The sequence below is a fragment of the Passer montanus genome, unplaced genomic scaffold, assembly GCF_014805655.1.
Source record: "Passer montanus isolate IOZ18808 unplaced genomic scaffold, ASM1480565v1 scaffold2, whole genome shotgun sequence".
NCBI classification, from domain to species: Eukaryota; Metazoa; Chordata; class Aves; order Passeriformes; family Passeridae; genus Passer; species Passer montanus.
The window spans coordinates 16263016-16284181 of NW_024366591.1; the positions used below are offsets into that span (position 1 = coordinate 16263016).

A 21166-nucleotide genomic window follows, 5' to 3' on the forward strand; every position below is an offset into this window, starting at 1 on the left:
TCCTTGATGAAATTCCAGGAATACTTCTTTCCCTATTTGCTGGATATTTTTTCTATATTTAGGCAATTGGTAAGAGTAGCTAGCTCAGGTAAAGCAGCTGATCACCCAGGCTTCACATCTTTATTTATGTCCCTGAAACCCTGGAGGACAGAAAAGTCTTTTAATTGGTGACTCAACCTCAGTAGGAACATGCTTTTAGGAAATGAGGCCTAGACTGTTCCCTTCACACCGGGCACACTTGCTCTGGTTGCCATGGTAATCTGCTGGAGCATGCTAGGTCCAATGACGTGGAAAACAAGATGGCTTCCTCATTTGTTTAGCCTTAAGGAAAATTACAGATATTAACAAATCATTACAGGGCTAACAGACACTCTGAAGACCTGACCTAAATAAACAGCATCTTGTCAGATTGCTAATAGCTGCCCAAGTTTTACTTCTGTGACTCTCCTGAAAGTACTTAATGAAGGTTTTATTACCCCAAATATTTGCTTCTCTCTACCTGCAAGTAAAATCCTGTACTTTGAATGTTAGATGGACCTCCTGTTCAGCGAGGTGCATTTAATTTGTCAATCATTTGGAAAGATATTTAAATGTTAAAAAAACAACTGACACTTTTGTGCATATAAAACCAAAACAATGGGTTGTTCTTGTCGCTGTCTCCTGGGAAGGATTTTTTGTATTCCACAGAAAGCTCTTCCCTGGTGCAGAGCAGCTGGTATGCTCCTCATGGTGGTAGGGTGAAGTCTCAGCCTCCTTGGGGGTTGTGGAGGGTGACGTGTCTCTCAGAGAGGAAACATTCCATATAAACTTGGTGCTTTGAGAAGGGGGAAAGAGGAAAATTAAAAGCAGGCATGAAAAAAAAGCATACTAACAAATGAACCCATCTGTTAAAAATATAGGAGGAAGTGACAGCCAAAATCTGTAACTGAGATACAATGGTAGTAGGCTCATGTGGGGGAACCGCAAGGTCAGTAGAAGAAAAGATTACATCTTTCAAGTTTTTCCAGTTAAATGGTCTGTAATTTCAAAGCAGCCGATTTGTTGGTGCCATCCACTTCCTCAGAGTCTGCTCCCTGTGGAATGAAAGATGAAGGTGAGGAATTTAACAAGTTGCTGAAAAGAACGTTTAAAAAAACTTGTTTTGGTAAGCCTTCTGACATACCACATCTTTACTAGGGACTCCCAGTGTCCTCTGGAATCTGAACAATAGAAGAAAGCAATTAACAGAGAAAACACATGGGACAAGTTTACTGCTTCCTTGATTGAATTGTGTCAGTGACAGATACACATATGAAGGCACATGCTCCCCCTTCTAGCTCTGTGCACTTAAGTACATAACTGGGGAAACTATTCATTTGGCTTCTTTGCTAGTTTTAAAATGCAATTTTTCTTGTTTACAGTTTAGCCCAGGTGTTTGTGAGGTTTCTGGGTGGAAATGCCTGCATTGTTATCAATTTTCTAAACTGTAGAAAATACCAACACAGAGTGCTCCTTTTCACATCAAAAAAGAGCTGTCCAAGGACTGCAGGACCTAATTAAATGAGATGACCTCCCCACAAAAAAAAAAAAAAAAAAAAAAAAAAAAAAAAAAAAAAAAAAAAAATTAACCACATTCCAATATCATCATACTAATGCTGAGAATCTGAATTGTTCAGATTCTTATTATTTATTTCAACCATGATTCTTTCCATACCAATGAATTTCCTTGTTCTAAAATTCACCCTTGCAACTGAAATAACAGCATGAGTTTCAACTGTTTTTCAAGACATCTTGCAATTTCAGCAGTCAGAGGGCTTAGCAGAGTGAACAGGAAACATGGTGGATCTGGACCCTTAATAGAACCATCTGAATGTTGTTTATTCATTGTATTCTGGATGTTTTATTATATTAATATATTATGATACAGTACATCTTACACCAGGTATATTACCTGCATACATAATGACACTTGCACTTTTCCATTCATGTTGTGTAACAATTATATTAATTTCAAAAACCAGCAGTGGGCATTGTGACAGATTTATTTTCTTAGAGTACCAAGTTTACTTAGTCCAAGTATCTTTTGATAAAAAAGAGAAAATGTTGTGTTTGATTACATGCATTAGTTGTATCACTACTTCTATTCTAGAGGTCTCTAATTTTTTTTTAAAAACCCCCATCTTTTATGTGTGTCATTTATTGGGTGTAGCTGTGATAACATTGCACTGTGATTCTCTCTGCTCTGACATTGCAGATGTAAAATTTCTGATATGCTTTATGAAGCATCATGTTAATGTGTCATCTTTAATGATGGACAAGATTTACCAATTGAGTAGAATAAGAAGAATTCTGGTTTGGTCATGGGCGGAGTTAAACAAATTTGATATACTCAATTATCTAATCAAAGGTTTGGGTTTACATCTGAAATACATCCAAATATTGTATGTTCATATGGAAAGCTACAAACATCCTGGGACAAATTCAAAAGAATTTTATAAGAATTCTGCCATATTTGTCTTGGAAAGATGCAACCCTTGTCTCTAGATGTTCCTGTGGAGCATTTGTCTTGTGTCACTAAGCATGCTAAGAGGTAATGTAAACATGTATAAAGAGGGAATTACTCCCTGCATAGTTTCAACAGTGAAAGCTTGGTTCTGATTCATTTAGGCATAACAAAAAGCTCTAGGTGCACTATTATTTTCATTTTAAATGATTTGTCTATCACAGTATCATTGAGTTCTCAACCTTTTAGTTTTGAGAAAGCAAAATAGTTGAATCTTATTCTCAGAGCTTCAACTGGCTAATGGATGAAAATCCATTAGTTCTTGCAAAAAGGTTGGTTATATATTAAAAAAAAATGAAAGGAGAGATAATTTAAAAATGAATGGGGAAAGGATGAAGCTGAAGATAATGATATTAATAGAAGATAACGATTGAAAAAGGAATGTGATGATTTGAAAAATGTTTAGAAAATCATTCAACTACTTCTCATAAGGAGAGATGAAGTTGTTGGATATGGCTTTGTGCTGTTATACCTTGTAAATCTTTCCTGTGTAATGAATCATTCTGGTACAGAGGAGGTGTAACACATATTCTTCCTCTAATTATGCCATGCATTCATTCCTTAGTGCATTCCAGACCCACCGGACACTTGGGTCCTCGGGACTTTGTAGAACTGAGTATTGTGGAATGGGCTCTTAAAATCCTTGGATGATTGTAGCTAGGATGTCTGTCTGGAAGGGACAAACCCTGGCTACAAGTGTCTGATCTATGGACCATTGTCCTCAATTTGGGCCCACAGATTTGTCCTTTCCCTAGAGTCCTTATTGTAATTTCTTTTTTTTTTTTCCTTAGGTGATGGTACATCCTATGAAAAGAAAATATTGTTTATATATTATAAATATAAATATGTATATAGAGACATAAAACATTATAAGTATAAATATTATATATTATAAAATATTATTTCTATTGTGGAAAATATTTTTATATTCCTTGCATTTTTCGTCATACAGTGGGTCATGGGAATCAAAAGTTTATTTAAGGTCAGTTAGCAAAAGGCCACAACAGCAACAAATGATATGAAAAAACAGGGGGGAAAAAAGAGAGAAAGAAAAGAAAAAAGAGAAGAAAAATAAAGGAGGGCAAGGACTTTTTTTCTCTGATTCTGTCTGAGAAACTGATATTTTCTCTGCAATGCAGAAACAAGTGAAGGATGAAGTTACTTCATCACATGAGCATCTTTGGTGTGGGGGGTGGAGGAGGGTGTGGGAGGGAAGAAATTATTATGGAACCACTACTCAGAGCAGCCTAAAGCCTTTAACTAGTTGGGGATCCTTGTCCTGACTTATGCTTGGGCAGAAACAAATGAGATTTTCCACCCTGGGGGTCAGGTGGTAGCAGAATTTTGACTTAACAATCTACCACATCAGAGCCAGGCTCTGTTCAAACCAAGGTTAAATTCATCATGGCTTCTCTACTGGTCTTTCATTTCCCATGTGTATTGGGAAATTATTATCTTTTGCCATGTCCATAAGTAGATATTACCTCTGCCTGTATTTAGGAAATTCAAATATTTATTATTTCAGGCAAAGTAAACAGCAACAACTAGTTCCAATTTTAGGTCTTGTTATTATTGCCTCACCACTATTATAAGATACTCATACCTTTCCAAAACGAGTCTTATTTTAATTCTTCTGGTGTAGTTTCTGTCCCAGTGTGTTTTTTGCGTTATTATTTAAAACTTGAATATAATAGGTGGGCCATTTCTGAACAAGTCAGAGAAAAATTCCATTCTCTTTTGTTTCCCTTTTGCTGTTTTTTTTTTTTTTTTTCATTTCATTAAGAAGGAGATTTGAAAGGTGTCATTTGATATAAAAAGCCTTCACTAAGCAGCAATGAACCTTAGACTTTTGGAGAAATAAATATTTCCTGGGCTATGTGTAATTCTGAACTTTGGAATATGATCCAGTCATTAAGAAATGCATTGCAACTTAAAAACTCTAACCTCAGAGAGAGGGATAGAGTTGAAAGTAGTTGTGGAATTCTGGTGATGGTAATCTCTTTCTCTTCAAGGAATAACTGTGCAGACTTCATTTTACATTTTTGTCTTTTTAAAATTTTAATTCATGTCACTGAGCTTTTTCTCGGTCTTTGCTCTTTCTCTTAAGAAGTTATTCTCCCTTTCCCTTATTTGCCTAATGCCATGGTTTGCAACAAAAGCAAACCACTTTTCTTCTTTTCCCTGGTTATATCCTCTCCCCCTCTACAATTTATATTCATTTGGTTGTCTGCCCATTGTAATAGATGTATCGCTTGCACTCACTGCTGGATGCCAACTGCATGTGGACATTAGCCACTCTTCTTCTGACCAAGCCTGTTTGTTACAGATCTTTTGGTATTTACTCTTTCTGCTGGCAGTAATTGTGTTTTTAATTCCTTTGTTTTCTGTGTACACAAACACAGATTATTCAGAATCCCTTCCTTCTCTCTCCAGAGACCAATCTTCATAATATGCTTTCATTTTCATTATTACCTTCTCTCTCTCATTGTCTTGTGTCTAATTATGGTAGATGTTAGTTGTGTTTTCATAGATGGTTGCCCAAAACACCAGAACTATGTTTATATTACCATGGTCAGACATCAGCTCCTTTTTCCTGAGCGTGCAATTCCTCCCGTTTTTAAAAGCATCCCCATATTTCTGCTCATCTTCATGTAAAAGGCTAACATATGCCTCATGGATACTAACTATTGAATTCTATAAGGAATAATTTTTCTGAAGTCTAAAGTTTTATCAAAAGTAGTTAGAGCCACTACAACAGTCCAAGGAGGTTTTCTTCAGTGCAGGTCTTAGGGGATGACAAAGCAATCCAGTCTGGAGTTAAGATCAGGAAGACTTTAATTACTCAAGAGTGCAGAGATGGCCTTAGTTCTTGGTTGGGATTTTCTTGCTGGTGTTGTTTTTTTCTTTTCCTCCCTTCAGATTACTCTTGGAGACCAATGAAAAATGTTTGCTGACACTTTCAGGAAAAACAGCTGGGGTCTACTTCCAGACATTAAGCTGAGTATAATCTAAATATCCTATAAATATTCATGTTAAATCAATCAGTTAAACTTGGTGTGCATCCCACAACCTTTGCACAGAACTTAAAAAAAAAAAAAAGACTGGCTCAGTGCTTGCCTGTGTAATACTGGGTTGATGCTGCAAGAAGAGAGCAAAAAAACTGATTGCCTTGGATCATGAAGAAAAATTCTTCCTGGGTAGCCAGGGAAGATCTACACTGCTGTCAAGAACCTGCCTAGTCACAGGAATCTCCTTTTCAGCAAGAAATGGCCCAAAGGGAGTGATCAGTGTGTGTTGCTGATCTGGGAAAGTACAAAGTGTACTTTGGTTTTCATCCTACTCTGTCCAAAGTCAAATGCTTTTCTGTATCTATATTCTTCTACTTAAAGCACATCAAAAAGTTGCCACAGCTTTGCCTGTTGATGTCAGCCACTTTCTTTGGTTTCCTTTTCTGTCGTGCACTCCCTTGGGTCATCTCTGAGAGCTGAACTGTGCTTCTAACACTGACACACAAATACAAACATGGACAGTTTGAGTCATGTAGAAACCTTATGTAAATTTCAAGCCATGAAGTCCATTGAAGATTGCTCTTTTTTACTAGCTGGTAGTCTTTTCCCAAATAAGGATGACTAATTGTAAAATGCATTGCCCTTCCTAGCTGTAGACTTTGCTTCTCTGGCTCCCTTTGGAGCAAATATTTGGAAACTCTGATATGTGTCTATGTCTTCATTAGAGTTGCAATTCTAAGCTGTGTTGGAGGCAGTGATATAGTACAAATTTATTCAGAGCCACATAGAGGAAATTGTACAAATTGGTGAAATTTTGCACAGTAAGGTCATGATCTGCGCTTTGGCCATGTAGGAACTAGAATTTTCTGAAAAAGTTATGAGACAGAACTTGCAGGATTTGCAAACTGAGACCTGAAACATAGTGTTCTTGTGCAGTCTTAGAAGAAAAATAAGCCATGCACATTTTCAATCTGGCAAAAATTTAGCAATAAGATTAGAACACTTGTCTCTATCAAAGCATTCAGAAACATTTTAAAGTAAACAAATCCAGCTAGCAGCAAACTAAAGTTGATCTAAAGTAAAAAGCAAAATCCAGCAAAATCCTACAAAATATACTTAGTCCCTAGTTATTGTTAAATAATTTATTCTACTATTACTAAGTAATAATGGGTGCCAAATCCATATATATAATGCCTTAGGTTTGTATACTGTATCTATGTGGATTTGAATTTTCAAAATAATTGCATTTGGTTTATTTTATTCATGCTTTCTATATATACTCCTATTATATATGCATATATGTGTGTATATATATATACACTCATGTATGTGTGTATGTATATTATACTGAGGGAAAATATTTCAGTAGGAGACTTAAGGATTTGTTTATCTCACCAAAAGAGGAGTAAATGGAAGAAGTTTTTATTTTGGTTTTTTTTTCTAGAATCCTAATGAGTTGGATCTAATTTTTACAAATTCCAAGGCTGATCCATCATGCCAAAGCAGAGTTTGAGCTGATGAACAACTTCTCTTTAGATTCATGTTCGCCCTGAAAGGTTTAGCAGTGGAGTTTCCAGAACTGCTAAAGTGTTTGAGAAGCAGAAGTCTTATTGAACTTGATGGGATTTATCAATACCCTACTAAGATGAGTGATGTTTTACATCTGACTGTTTCACAGACAACCTCCTAGAAAAACTGGAAAACTGAGTTAAAAAGGGATGCACTCTCTTCCACCAGGAATACGCCCCCACTGGAGGGGCTTCCTGTTGGTGTCTGCCAAGGAGCATAAATAGGATCCAAAGGGCTGGTGTGAGAGGAGGCTGCTTTAGCTTTGTATATGTAATTTGTTCTGCCTGAGAGCCACTTCTGAGAAAAGGAAAGGCATTTCCTTTGAAAAATAGTTTGTTTTGGGTATAACACCAGAAAGTGTGTATTAGACAGTTATTGTTTAATATTCCTAGGGAGAGTAAGGATAGTAGAGTAAGGTAATGGCTTCTTCTGTAAGTATGTGAAAGCTAGAGGTGAAAATAATATCAAAGTGGTTCCTGCTAATCTGTGAAATATGAAAGCCTGTTTAAGAGTTTTGCTTAGGAAAGAAGATTGATAGATCTCTTAGTGCTAGATGTATTTTTATTTAGAGGAGAAAAAACAGAAACTTCAGCAGTTAACTGACACAACTACCAGAGAGCCGGTGGGAAAGAGGAAGACAGAAGAGTAGAAGGAGCTTGAACTGATCTTATTATGTGGGAAAATTTTAAAGCCTCAAAATAGGAAGGAAATGTTACCACAGGAAGGAGGAAGTAACTGGCTGGTGCAGCTTTGCAAAGCTGGCTGTGAGATAGACATACTTCATGGCTTAGGTAGTGCACACTAGCTGGTTGTACTTGGTTTTCCCTTCTCCCTTTATTAAAATATTGTTCTTGCCATTGATTAAAATTTGCAGTTGTGGATAATTATTTCACTGAGCACCAATCTTGTCTTTTGAATTCCTTGGTGAGAGGCTAACCTTGGGTTTCACTGGGAACCTGAATTCATATGGGATCAGTCCCTTGCTGCCAACTCGAAGGAGAACAGCTACACAGCATGACCAGCCTTACCTTGCCTGCTGTTCCTGGGCATAGCAGGCTCCTGAGCTGGGTGTATGGGATGTACTGAGGCTGTGCCCTAGGAACATGGCAAAGTGGATCAGCTACATGCACCTCAGGGTGGCAGAGGGGCAAAGACACTGTCCCACCTGCCTTTGAAAATGCAGCCCTGGGCAGGACTGTGGATTCTGTTACTTGCTCTCACTCTTGTGAAAAGTCTCCCTCACCAGTTGTGATGCTTCATCCTCAGAGACCTTCACACCCTTATGTTTGCTAAGTAGTGGAGATATCTGGGGAACCTGAGGCATGCTGTGATCTGTTCCACATTTCTGCTCTGCCACCTGGAAACCAGAAACAAATGGAAATGAGAGATGCAAAGTTTTTCACCATAAAACACTGTGGGTGCAAATAAAAAAAAAATGTAAAATTTTTCTAGGAACATTGAGTTCTCTGCAAAGAGGATATTAAAGTACTTGTGACAAGGAGAATGGACAGGACCCAGTTTGTCAGGAGTTAAAACTGCCTCAGTCAGCTGGAGGCTTACCAGCCACTAGCTATTAGGATAGTCATTTCCCCTCAGGAAATACCTGCTGGTGTATCAAGGGTAATTGCTAGCAGTCAGCTGTATCCCCAGAGGGTGGGTATATAAAATCATCAAGAAAAAGAAAAGACTGAACTGCTCCTAGCAGGAGGCAATAGCAACTGTGTGCGTGTGTGTGTGTGTGTGTGTGTGTGTGTGTGTGTGTGTGTGTGTGTGTGTATCTTGGTTGTTTGTCTTAATGAAGAATCTTAATGTAATGTAGGCTTTTGTTTCAGTTTTAACCCTGGATAAACTCACCTTTGGATTTCTGCTGAAACTTGAATTTTACAGACTTCTTTTCTTTTCTGAAGCCACCACTTGCAACACTGGCTAGTTTGTCACAAGTATTCTTCAAAAGTAGATAATTACAGCTTCCTGAATGGCTTGGTGTTACTATGTGGTTTTGTTTCTAAAATACTTGAAATAGAATTCCTAAGTGACCTTCACTTTCTTATGCTCCTGCCAATCTTACCTCTCACAACAGGAGTAAAACCCCCTTGCTTTCCTGAGTCTTAGTTAAATTGTCTGTGAAGCAGGTAGATCAAGTAATGTCTAGTGGTTACCCTTTAAAGTTCATTCTAAAATTTACAGCATTATAAAGATTAAAAACAAGCCAAAATTATAGAAGCACTTGTGCAGTCAGTTTAAAGATTTGCTCACTCTCCTGCCTAGGAAGAGGTCTCTCTGGAATATTGCATCCATCAGTGTTAGCCTGTCAATTAAAATACTCTTTGCCTCCATACTTTCTGCAGTAATAAATTTCCCAGAAGTGCAAAGAAAGCCAGACACTCAAAATAGGTCATCCTACCTGATCCTTATCTCTTCATTTGGACATATTGCCACATAGCCAGGCTTTTTGTCATGCTTCCTGGGCTTTTTCTCTGCTGTCCAAAAGAATACTCCGGACAGCAAGTTGTTTACTTGGCTGTTACCTCACATGGAGGCTCTCTCTGCCTCTCCATCTTCTCTCTCTCCCTCCTCCCCACTCTCACAACTGTTGCATGTGTGTTTGAGCAGGATCCACTGCTTCCTTGCCAATGGAGTGAATTTGTCAAACATTCAAGTGAGCTTCCCTTGGTTGAGAAGTTAGGTGCCTGATGTAGTCAACACTTGCATGGTCTCTGAAATGAATAGTAAAACCTGTCATGATCAGATTGTGAACTAACCACAGACTAACATGGTTTTTGAACTAGAGTAAATATCAAATATGCAATAGATTTAAGAGAGTTCATGAGACATTTTCTAGTAAGCCACAATTGGGGAAAAGGAATAAATTGATGAATAAACTATTCACAGTACAGTTGTTTCACCAAAGCAGTTTCTCTGCAGAAAATGAGATAGGATTCAGGAATAAACCATCATTATTTACTCTGATTTTTCTTTCTTGTGTTTACTTTCTGAGATGAGGGAAAATATCTCCTTTCAGGCTACTGTGGTTGTCGTAGGAGTAGTGAAGTCTTCTCTGAACACCTTCAGCTACACAGTTTATAATGAAATCTTAAACCTTTGCATGTACATGAAGGTATGTCAGCTTCATTATTCTAATTTCCAGAACTCAGCAAACCATGAAGCTGAATTCTGGAAGAGTTATTGATGATAAAGTTAAAACCTGCAAACTAGTAATAACATCTCCAACACCCCCCCTTCCCAAAACAATGGGGAAAGAAATACCTTCACATCCAAACTGTTCACATGATGCTACTTTTCCCTTTGTTTAGTATACTCTTCCTGGGACACTTTGTAGGATGATCGGAAGAAGCTTGAGGAAGGCACATGATTTGATTGCCTGGTTAATTTCCAAAACACTGTGTTAAAACTCTTAGTTCATTGCCTTGTTGCCCTTTGTAAGTGGATGGGATCTATTGATGGGAAGAGATGAAGTCTCTCTGCAACAGTGCAAACCTTTGTGAAAATAGATCTCTTTATAAATGGCCCAATCCTCTCCCTGAAAAACAGATGCCAGAAGCAGTTGTGGGACATTATGTTTCAGTTCTAGAGACTTCCAGTTCTAAGAATAAAGTAAAGGAGTCATTATTTATCCAAACAAGGCCTTTATGCTATGGTTCAGTGGCTGCTGGACAGCCGTGTGATCTGTCTTGTGTAATGCCCTCACCCCCTCCTTTGCCCGTTTGGAAAAGAGAAAAAAGGACTTGTACTGGCTCAGAACACGCTCACACATCTCACTGTCCATTGTGCTCTGTCCATGACGGTCCATTAGATAAGCGTGGCGCTGGGCAGGCTCTCAGCTGCGCGCCCCATGTTTCGCAGGGAATCAGTGCGTCACCGACTGTGTGGGATATGTTTACACGGACGTGGTGTGCGCCTTCTCCTCAACAACACACAGCTTCCATCACAAAACCCCTCCCTCTGAGGGAACAGGCGGGTTTGGAAACCACAGACTTTTATCTTTTGTGATGGATTTTTTTCATGCTGCTTCCCAAAATAACGCCTTGTATTTCTGTGTCTGAGGGTAAATGAAGTGAGATACAGATTCCTGATCTTTCCCTGCTCCTGTAGGAAGCTGCATTTTAAATACAAAAGGAAGGAGGCAGCTGGCTGGATGCATATTTTCTGTGTGTTACCGAGTCTGTCAAAGTTTCTGTGTATATGAGGCAGCTGACTTCTCTCAGGAGCCTAGTGGTCAAGCAAGTTACATTTTACAAAATAATATGATTTTTTCAAAAGTGACTTAGGCACTTCAGAGCCAAGATCTCTTTATTTGATAATGGGGCTGGGACTTATCTATTCAGGGAGGCAATACAGCCTTGCTGCCTTTGGTGTTGACCTCCTGATATGTACACAGCCCAACACAAAAGCTCCTCTTGTACTTCTGAAAATGTCACCCAAAGCACATAGTGCTCTGAAAACCACGTTTTGTATAGGGCTAGTCCAGGATCAGTGAGCACAAACTTGCAAAGAGCAGACAGACTCTGCTCTGCCCTCAAGGGAGGGTTTGCCAGTGTGAGAGGGCAAATAATCAGGGGCAACTTGCTCCTTGATTATATAGTGCAACAAACTGAGCACTGAGACTGTCTAAATTGTGAAAACTTAGGTGGTCTCATTTTGCACATGGGAGAGGGTGTGGATTTTTATCTGGGCCCAAGTTAATGGGCATTGCAGCAAAGCAGGAGCTCAGCATGCCCATTTACTGGCCAAGCCTGTATTGAGCAGATGCTGTGACCAGCCAGACCACGGGTACTGCAGAACAACAGTGACCAACCCGAGGTGACCATGGCATGTTTCCTGCTGGGTGCTACATCAGCTGGACACAGGGTGCATGCTCACAAGTATAAAAATTCTGTTGGCTGCTCTGAGGCTTCTTGAACAATGACCAGGTTGTGTGGTAATGCCCCAACACAAGGTAATAAACTAAAGTGTCCATTAACACACACCTTACATGTATCCAAGTACTTGTTTTAAAACACTCAGATTGCAGCCTTCTATACTATACTACACATCAAAAAATGCTTAGAGCATGATGGTTCATTACAACAGAATGAGTCCAGTGAATCATTCATTCTTAATAATTTTTTTGCTCTATAATTGTGATGTTATTAACAGAACAACAAAACAATTCAGCAAAACCTTTAAAAATTTCAAAGTTGTTCCCATGGAAAAGAGCTCAATTTTTCTTTCAAGATTTTCTTGGCAACCCATGCTTATGATATTTTTAATTAGCATTCTAATATAAAATGTACTAGTTACAGTATTTTGATTTCAAAGTATTGGTAAATATGACAACCCACATAATGTTTTTAATCTCTCCTTTATGATTAGAATCACAAGAATTCCACAAGAATTTATTGAAATGGAAAAATGTTGGCAATGCCAATACCATCTCATGAGTATTTTAGCCTATATTTGGCATTAAAAAATGGATACTTTAAAAATTTGATAACTGTTTATAGTGTTCTCAGTTTTGTGGACTACCTATTTTACCTTTTCCCCAACTGAATCCTTTTGAAACCTGGAAAAGCTTTAATGCTTGTATACTGATTCTCTTTCCACTGCTTTACTACTTCTTGAAGAGTGCTAAAGTTAGCTTCTTTACCACTGAATCCTTTTGAAACCTGGAAACCTGGATTCTCTTCCCACTGCTTTACTACTTCTTGAAGAGTGCTAAAGTTAGCTTCTTTACCTGAAATGTCCTACTGCAAGATTTCCTTTATAGTGTCATGAGGAATCATATTAATAGCATGCCTTAATTTCCAGTAAAAACTTTGATCACAATCGCAGATTTCAAAAATCAGCATTTTAACTTGGTCTTATTTCCTGATACTCATATTTTTTCTCATCCCTTCATCCATTCTGCTTTTGGTGTCAAAGTATGTAATATTTTTTCTGGTGAAGGATTAATTAAAACTCAACAAAAATAAGAAAACATTACACAAGTACATACACAGTGAAATTCAATTTGTGGTTGGAATGGTGCATCATTTACACAGTAGTCCCAAAGAATATAGGGTGTATTTTGGACATTTTTGGCTACCAGAAAACTTCTGGTAGTTTGCATTACTGTATTAGATGACTTTGTTTGGACATTTGCACCAGTGAATGAAGCTGAGCATGAAAGTGAAATCTGTTATTTATTAAAAAACTCTAGGTATACCTATATCCAACCTGTTTTACTTACATATTCATTTTACTACATAACCACCTAAAGTGAATTTGACTTATAACTTATTTTTATATTAATTTTTGCGTTATTTTTAATATACATGAAATGTACAATTATATTAAATATAAAATTATATTAATCACATTGCAGGTATGTGAGTTAGGTGCCCCTCTGAGTAGGAAGCCTAATAAGAGAAATGAGAACCAGACCTTTCTAGCAATTCTAGGTACTTATCTCACCTTGTCTTAGGTAGTAGAACATCATCCAGTGCAGCAGCACAGACTCTGCCAGGTCTGCTCTGCTCCCTTCTTACAAATGTCATATAGTGGAGAATTTAAAGACAGAATCGTAGAAAGGACAAAAGAATGAAGAATGGACAGAAAATGTGAGAAGAGGGTATCCTAGTCTAAGAATTAAAATCTCATTTGGCCTTGCTTTTAATATAGTCCATGTATGATCTTCCATTCATTCAGAGATGTTTGGGCACACTGTTCAAGCTAGAGGGACCCGCTTCCAGATTCCATCAAGTGATGATATCTCCAAAATATCTCCAACTGGGCACTTATTTTGATCTTATCCTCTGATTTACATTTAATTAGATGTTTCTGATGGTGTGTTTTAAAGCAGGAGTTATTTTAGGCAGACCACTCTTCTCAAGGGCAATTAGCACCAGTAGTCCTCTTCTAACTCTGGCTCCTTCATCTGGCCTCCTGCAATGGTTATAAAGTTTAGACAGGGAAGAAAGCAGTCACACATGAGAAATAACTCAAGTGTAATCCTCAGTGAAAATCTATTTGTACAGAATGCCTATTCTCCTTGCATGCCTCTCTGACAACAGTATATCACTACGTAGTAGCAGCATACAGGAAAGCTAAACTGAGTCATTCACGCACAGGAGATATGCAGTCCTGACAGAAGCAAGCAATCTAAAGTGCTAGTGTACCTATGTAATCAAATAGTATAAATCTTGTTTCTCCACAGTAATTTGAGTGAAGAAAGGTTCAACTCTATATGCAAATACATTCCGAGTATATGATTATGTTTAGATAGAAGTAGTCAGTAAAAATTATATTATTTCTGGTTTAGACATCAAAACAAGATTTCTTCTGAGCATTAGGCAGTTGGCAGCTATTCCAATAATTTCTAATTTGGTTATATTCTCACATGATAACACATCCTGCTTTCATACAGCACATTTTCTTTAGAGCTGTCCAAAATTAGCATTGCTCATTAAAATAAAATAAGGGTAGAAAGGGCAGTAGAGTGACGGGGTGGTACAGTGGCATATACGAGCCAAAATAAATTATAAAATATTTTCTTCTCTTTAAGTTTATGAAATATTACATTGGCACTTCGGTTCTCAGCATCCCATCCAGTTCCCACCTTCCTAGACTCGTATGGGCACACACACCCTTTTCCTTGACATGCCAAGTGAAGATCAGCAGCAGAAGGAAATTTTTGTTTCATGCTGCAAAATCTACATGACCACCATGGAACACTGACCAGAGCTAGTATGGGATTGTCTGCAAAGGTGAGTAATAACATCAGGAGCATAAGAAGCCTGGTCTGTTTCAGTGATAAGTGTAATTTATTACAAATGCTGTTGATTAAAGGTAAAATCATAAAAGTGAAATAATAAATTGCTTTGATGATGACTCTAGCTACAGCTGTTATAATTCTGGGTGGATCTGCTGATCTCCTGAGTCTTTTTCCTGGTGTAAGCTGCTCCTGTGTGCCAGTGGAGACCAAGTGTTTGATGATGGTGACTGTTCTCAAGATTGATGCTTTCATCCAGTTTAAGAGGAATGTTTTGTACAAATATCTGCAATTGGATAGGGAGAGAAAATGTTTGAGATATTTGGGAGAAAAACGCTGTTTATTAATAACAGCCACTGAAATACATTCTTCAGGCCAAAAAAATATCAGAATCTCAAGTGCATAAATTCATCTTCTGTGCATTTCTTATCGTACTAGAATGTGCACCATCTTGACTACAGCATATAGCTGTGTACTCTGGTGTGGAGCAATATTTTGTGCAAATTAAAAATTTCAGGATTTGACCTCAGGAGAGTTTTTCTTGACTGAGGACTTTGAGATCTCATTAAAAAAGGCCAGTCATTTGTCAATAAATTGTCATCTTTCATCAAATAATGTGTTTGATAAATCAGTTACTCTCGTATTCAATCAACTTTTTTAGGCTGCTCATAAAATGTGATACTTGTCACAGAAAGCATTTGTCAAACAAACATTGTTGATAAATTTCTGAAACATCCACTCATGTCTAGTTTACAGGTTTGCCTTACAAAGATCCTTCTATTACTTACAGTCCTGTCTTCTTCCTGCATGCTCCCCTCCTCTCTCCCCATAGTGCAGCAAGAGGAATAAATATTTTCCTTGTCATCATTTCAGTGTTTCTTCACAAAGTTTTGGAAGAAGAGGAAATAAGAAGCAAGAGCAAAGATCAGAACTTTTTATCTTTCATTGCAGTACTTCCTTCTAAAACACCACAATTTTAAACAGAAATTTATTTATGACTTCAAGAACCATTGGAGATACTGGTGGAAATGGAGAATCAGTTAAACTCCATTGTAAATTTGTAGTTAGAGTAGTTATATGTTACAGTATTGTGATTTGATCAAATGTCTGGGAGAGGTTTACTGTAAGCAAGAGACTCAGGAAAATTAGCACACATCTGATCTGCCTGCAGGGATGGGTCAGGCAAAGTATGGGTTGTAGGACACCAGCTGTTAAGAGGATCTTGACAGAGTCTAAGGAAAGAAGCTCAGTCTTGCAAAACAGAGCTCTGTTTCTGGAGCTCTTCAGCTCTGATTCTGCTGAAGAGCTCTGAAGTATTCCTTGTAACTTCAGGAGGCTGAATATTGAGAGAAGGTGTTCCCTGTGTGTGTCCGTGAGTGTGGGGGTGGTGATGTGGAGGAGGTGAAAGTCTTCACAGTGGAGCTTTGTGAATTCATTGTTCCTACATGATGTGCAAAAAACCTGAAGGTCCCTACTCCTTAGAGTTTTCCATCACAGAATGGACATATTTGTCATTACTGTGTAGCTTTGTCTTATAGACCACATGGAAAAGAGACCTTGACCTGTCCACTAGGAATCCTAATTTTAGTGGGAGTAGAAATTGTCTGTGGTATTTTATCCAGAATTTTTGCCCAAAGGGCCACAGCTGACTCCTCGGAAAGGCTGTCTGGCACTAGCCATTTCTGCTGGAATGTGAGGCAAGCAGAACTTGGTATGCATCCAAACCAAGGAAGACACAGGGCCACCTTGTGTGCACTGTGGCTGCAGACAAACCCAGCCACTCAGATGCAGTGAGAGGTATGGTTTCCTGTGGTGGTAGAGGTGTACACCCACATTAGCTTTTGAAGAATGCCTTTAAAATGTAATAAAGAAATCTGCTTTCTTTGAGTGCCTGTGTCCTTAGAAAAAGATCTTCATTAGGAGGAAGGAACATGATCTTGTACCGGCTTGCATATTTAGCCCAGCTTCCTGAGTAAATTGGCTTATCAAATTATGTTGTCTGCTCCGTCTGTCACTTTCCCTTTAGCTTCCTCCCAACAGCCCACACCTTTCATGCCCAGTAGGTGTGAAACCCATTCATCAGCTTAGGAAATATTGGTAGCAGAAGGATAAAAAATATCATCCTGGGTAGATGGCATGAAATGGCTAGGTAGAAACCATAATGAATGTTCTGGAGAGAAACCCTGCTGGGATTCAGTCCGATACTCATTCTGAGAGGGGGCATCTAAGTGGCCAGTCAATGTATGTGCTGACTGGATGAGCACTGCAGCATAGCTCTGAGCCAGACTGCTGCATAATGCTTTGTGTGTGGCAGGACAAATGAGGAGAGCAGTCTGTGAAAGATTTTTTTTTTTTGGTAATGGGAGGCACTGGAATTATTAAAAGAGAGAATTAGAGACACACAGACTCCAAGTTTCATTATGAAAAGAACAACATGTTTTTAAAGAAGCAAAAAATTGTGTATTGTGCATCATCCTGTTTATTGTTGCTACTGTTGCATGCAGCCCTCCCACAGGAATGGCTACTTGCAGGGTATATTTAGATTACAGGGATCAGATTCCATTACACCACTCTACAGTACAGGTCAAAACTGTCCTGCGTGTTTCCATTTTCAGCAGAAATGTTAAACATTTCATATGTGAATGCATAAATTCTTTCTTTTTAACTAAGGGTTTAAACAGTAATATCTCTTCCCAAGAACTTTTTTTTTTGGTGTGTGTAAAACTAAATGCCCTCTAATTCAGTGTTACAAGAACTGACTTTTTTGTAGGATGAAAGCCATGCAGCCTTAATGGTGTCTGCTGCATGCAGTGACAGGCTTCTGGAGGCACTTGTTCACTCTGCACACTGGCAATGAAGATGTAGGATGGTTCTTCAAGCTGCCATTGGTTTCCTGCAGTGTGCAGATTTTGCTAGCTGGATGAGGGATGTCTTTGTGCTACATCCCTTGGGGAGTTTCTGAGCTTTGGGTTGTGACTGGAATTACTGCTAGTAAAGGCACTGCAGCTAGGGATGAAGGCAAATCTAACATGCAGCAGTGACTCCCAGTGGTCTTGGACAGCCTGGAGAAGACAGCAGTGCTTAAAGACCAGTGGTGGCCATCTGTGGGCTCTGGGTTGAATTTTTTCCAAAGGCAGCTCGTGTATAGCAGCTCCACTGTGAAATGGGCTGGAATTCCTATGCCAGTCACCTACACCAACATCTACATCCAGAGGGTCACTTGGATTAGCAGAACATCACCTAGCCAATTGTTAAGCAGGCAGTGGTGAAAAAGAGCTGGAGCTCCATTAGCACTGGGTCATGCCAGCAGAGGCATGCTGGCTTTTCTTTTGCCTGGATTTGCTTGTTCTCTTTGCTCCCACAGTCTTGTCTAGAGGATTTAACACTTACTCAACCTGTGTAATAAGCAGCACTAATTTTATTTTAACTGAGGCAACCTAAAATGTAGGCATGTAGTCCGTTATTCCGCAGTTGATGGAAAAGCACCTGATTCACATCCAGCATCTGACTCATCCTGTGTGTCTTGGGCACCTGTCCTAAGACACACAGGGTTACCTTTGTGGGTTACCTGTGTGTTGCCTGTTACCTCTACCATGCCAAATGCAGCTGAAATTAGAAAATAGTATAAATCCAACTGAAGCCAGTGATTGTAAAATAACTGAAAATGTTGGTGATGCTCATTGCCATGGCTTGTGCTAGTGTCTTTAGTGGCTGTGATGAGACATAGTGATGAAACTTATTTTCTCCTTGATCGATAGAAGTCTAGCCAAATGCAGAATGATACTGCTATCGTGCGTGGTGACTGAGGCGAATGCTGAAATCTTGGTCAGGAAAAGCAACCCACACAGGATCAAGAAAGAGACTTCATATATTGAGGACCATCTGGTGGATGCTGTATCAGTGTTTTGAACTACAGTTCAGTCTTATACCACATTTCTGAGATGTAACATATGATTGGTAATTATTCAGGAGGGGAAATGTGAATACAGGCTGGCCTTACTTCATCAAATGCTTTCCTGTCTATAATGAACTGTCACTGAGATTTTTGTACATGTGTATATGTCCTCAGAGACTTGTAAAAAAATAGTCTTTTTGTTCAAACCCAATCAGTTGTGGACACTGTGTGTGGAATAAGCATGACTCCAGTTGGGGTGGCTCCCAGACCCAAAGTGTAGGATCTTTTTGTTGAAAACCCTTAGTGTGAGGTAGGCTTAGACAAATAGAATGGGGCTGGTGCAGGTGGGTGACTGTCAGCACAGACAGTCAGCTTTTTGGCCAAGAATCCAGGGCTTAACTGCATCCCCAGAAAATGACATTACAGCTTCCTCTCTAAATGACCAGAAAAAAAGTCTGCAGTTTCTAGTCCGTGACAAGCTGATCAATTGCTTGATTCTGGTTAAGGGGTAATGGCAAGGTTCCACTCTCTGGATAGCTCTGTCATGGTTTTTTTGGGAGGTCTTTCTTTATTGGGTGAAATGAACTAACATTAGAGGGCATCCTTAGGCACTCTGGAGTGCTTCTTACTAGAGATATGCTAATCTTGCAGCACCAGATTGTCTATTCTTTGGCTTTGTTTGGAGCCCCTTGTGGAACCCTGTCTTGGCGTGTCTTGTTCCAGGTTGCTTTGGAACCTACACTGAAGCATCTGCGCAGAAGAGAATGGCAAACAATTTCCTAATGTGCACTGCCAGGGTTCTGGTCAAGCCAAAAGCTCTGGTTTGGAAACCAAAAGACAGACCTTCAGGATAAGCAAAGCACCAAAAGGACAAAAGCAAAGTCATGAAATGGACAAACTTGGACATTGTTTATGCCAGCTGCTGGGTGCCAAGGGCTGGCTTAGAGCTGGCACAGGAGTCCATGATCAAGAAAGGTTCAACCACAATGAAAAACAAAAATGGGAATGCAGCAGAAACAGAAGTTCTGAGATCATGTTTAGAGAAGGCTGGTGACATGCAGAGTACACTGAATATAAAGAGCAAGAATGGCAGGACTAGACCAAATGGGAAAGTCCAGAAAAACTCTTTCACAGACCAAATGTTCACAAACCAACATATCTGTATGGAAGCAGGTTGTCAGAAAAAAAAAATGGGTAAATTTTTTGCAAGCCTATGAGTTTCAGGCAGAGCTGGACTGCATGCCGTATTGCTACACCATTAAGCTGGAGAACTCAAGGCAGATTTATGGTGCCATCAAACCTGAGCCATGGTTTTACTAAATACTCTGTCTTTTTAATGGTACTTAAGGGCTTTACTGCATTTGGGCATTTTTACTGTGTTTAGACATGGTTTTAACAACTGAGTTAGCTCTCAAGACGCTGCCAATTGCTGTCAATGTGGAGAAATAGAAGAGGTTTTTTTCAGGAACATAACCTAGTAGACAGGGTTATATTTTTGTCTTGCAGGATTTAAGAATGACTAGAGACCATTATGTCAAACACAGCTTCTCCCTGTATTTGCTGACATCCAGTTCATATGGTGTCCACTAAGCTCATTTGTTAAGAGTTTTACTTAAACTAGCAAAAAAAATTTCTAATGGCGCAAACCTTTAGAAGTTTCTTCACCCCTTGTGTGATTCCCCATGTAGATTGTGAGTTGGGAGGAAGTGACAAAGAGAAAAAAAGAAAATGCAGGCAGATTCAACCTAAAGTCAAAATTGTTGCTTCATGCTGAGAAAAAAACCCAACAAACTACCTGTTCTCTTCTAACCTTTCTTTTAAAATAGCTGAACTTGTTTGAAAAGTAATAAAGTGGCTTACTTGACGTTTAAAGCACAAGATTATTTCAATTTTAAAGGACAAACCCAAAATCTAAAATTTATGAAAGGGAGAGAGAAAATTTAGCTGCTATTCCTCACCTTCCATGTTCATGCAGGAATGATATACCCTGAAGGAGGCTGACTCAACTTTTTTATGACCCATCAATGATTTAATAGAAATCCTGATGCTGTTCCCCAAGCAACAAACATATTTCATTAGGCAGCACGAGATGGCATAATGGACTATCTGTTGTGTTGTTCTTCCTTTTATCACATTCTCTTTTCCCAAAATACAGTTATTATATTGCAGCATTGGGTAGGGATGTAAGTTCTGGAAGCCAAAAAGTCCAAGGGATATTATTTGGCATGGTAGCATTATCCTGAGCTTTGCTAAAATCAGGTGTGAAGCAGCATACCTTAGCTACTTTAAATAGGGCAGAAACACCCTAAATTTGTCCTAAAAAAGGATAGCGTAAGGGTATATTTATTATTAGTCACAGCTGATTATTTCAGTGATAGCTTTGGCTTTATTCAGGGGTAAAT

General features: G+C 38.8%; 1 long non-coding RNA gene across 1 annotated transcript; it reads right to left on the reverse strand.

Annotated features, from left to right (window-relative positions):
* Window positions 1–1035: 1035 nt before the first annotated feature.
* Window positions 1036–10493, reverse strand: LOC120501119. The gene is made up of 3 exons (XR_005627228.1): window positions 10387–10493; window positions 8363–8476; window positions 1036–1073 (listed from the first exon to the last, which is right to left on the reverse strand). It is a non-coding gene; the product is annotated as an uncharacterized LOC120501119 (long non-coding RNA).
* Between the last annotated feature and the right edge of the window lie 10673 nt (window positions 10494–21166).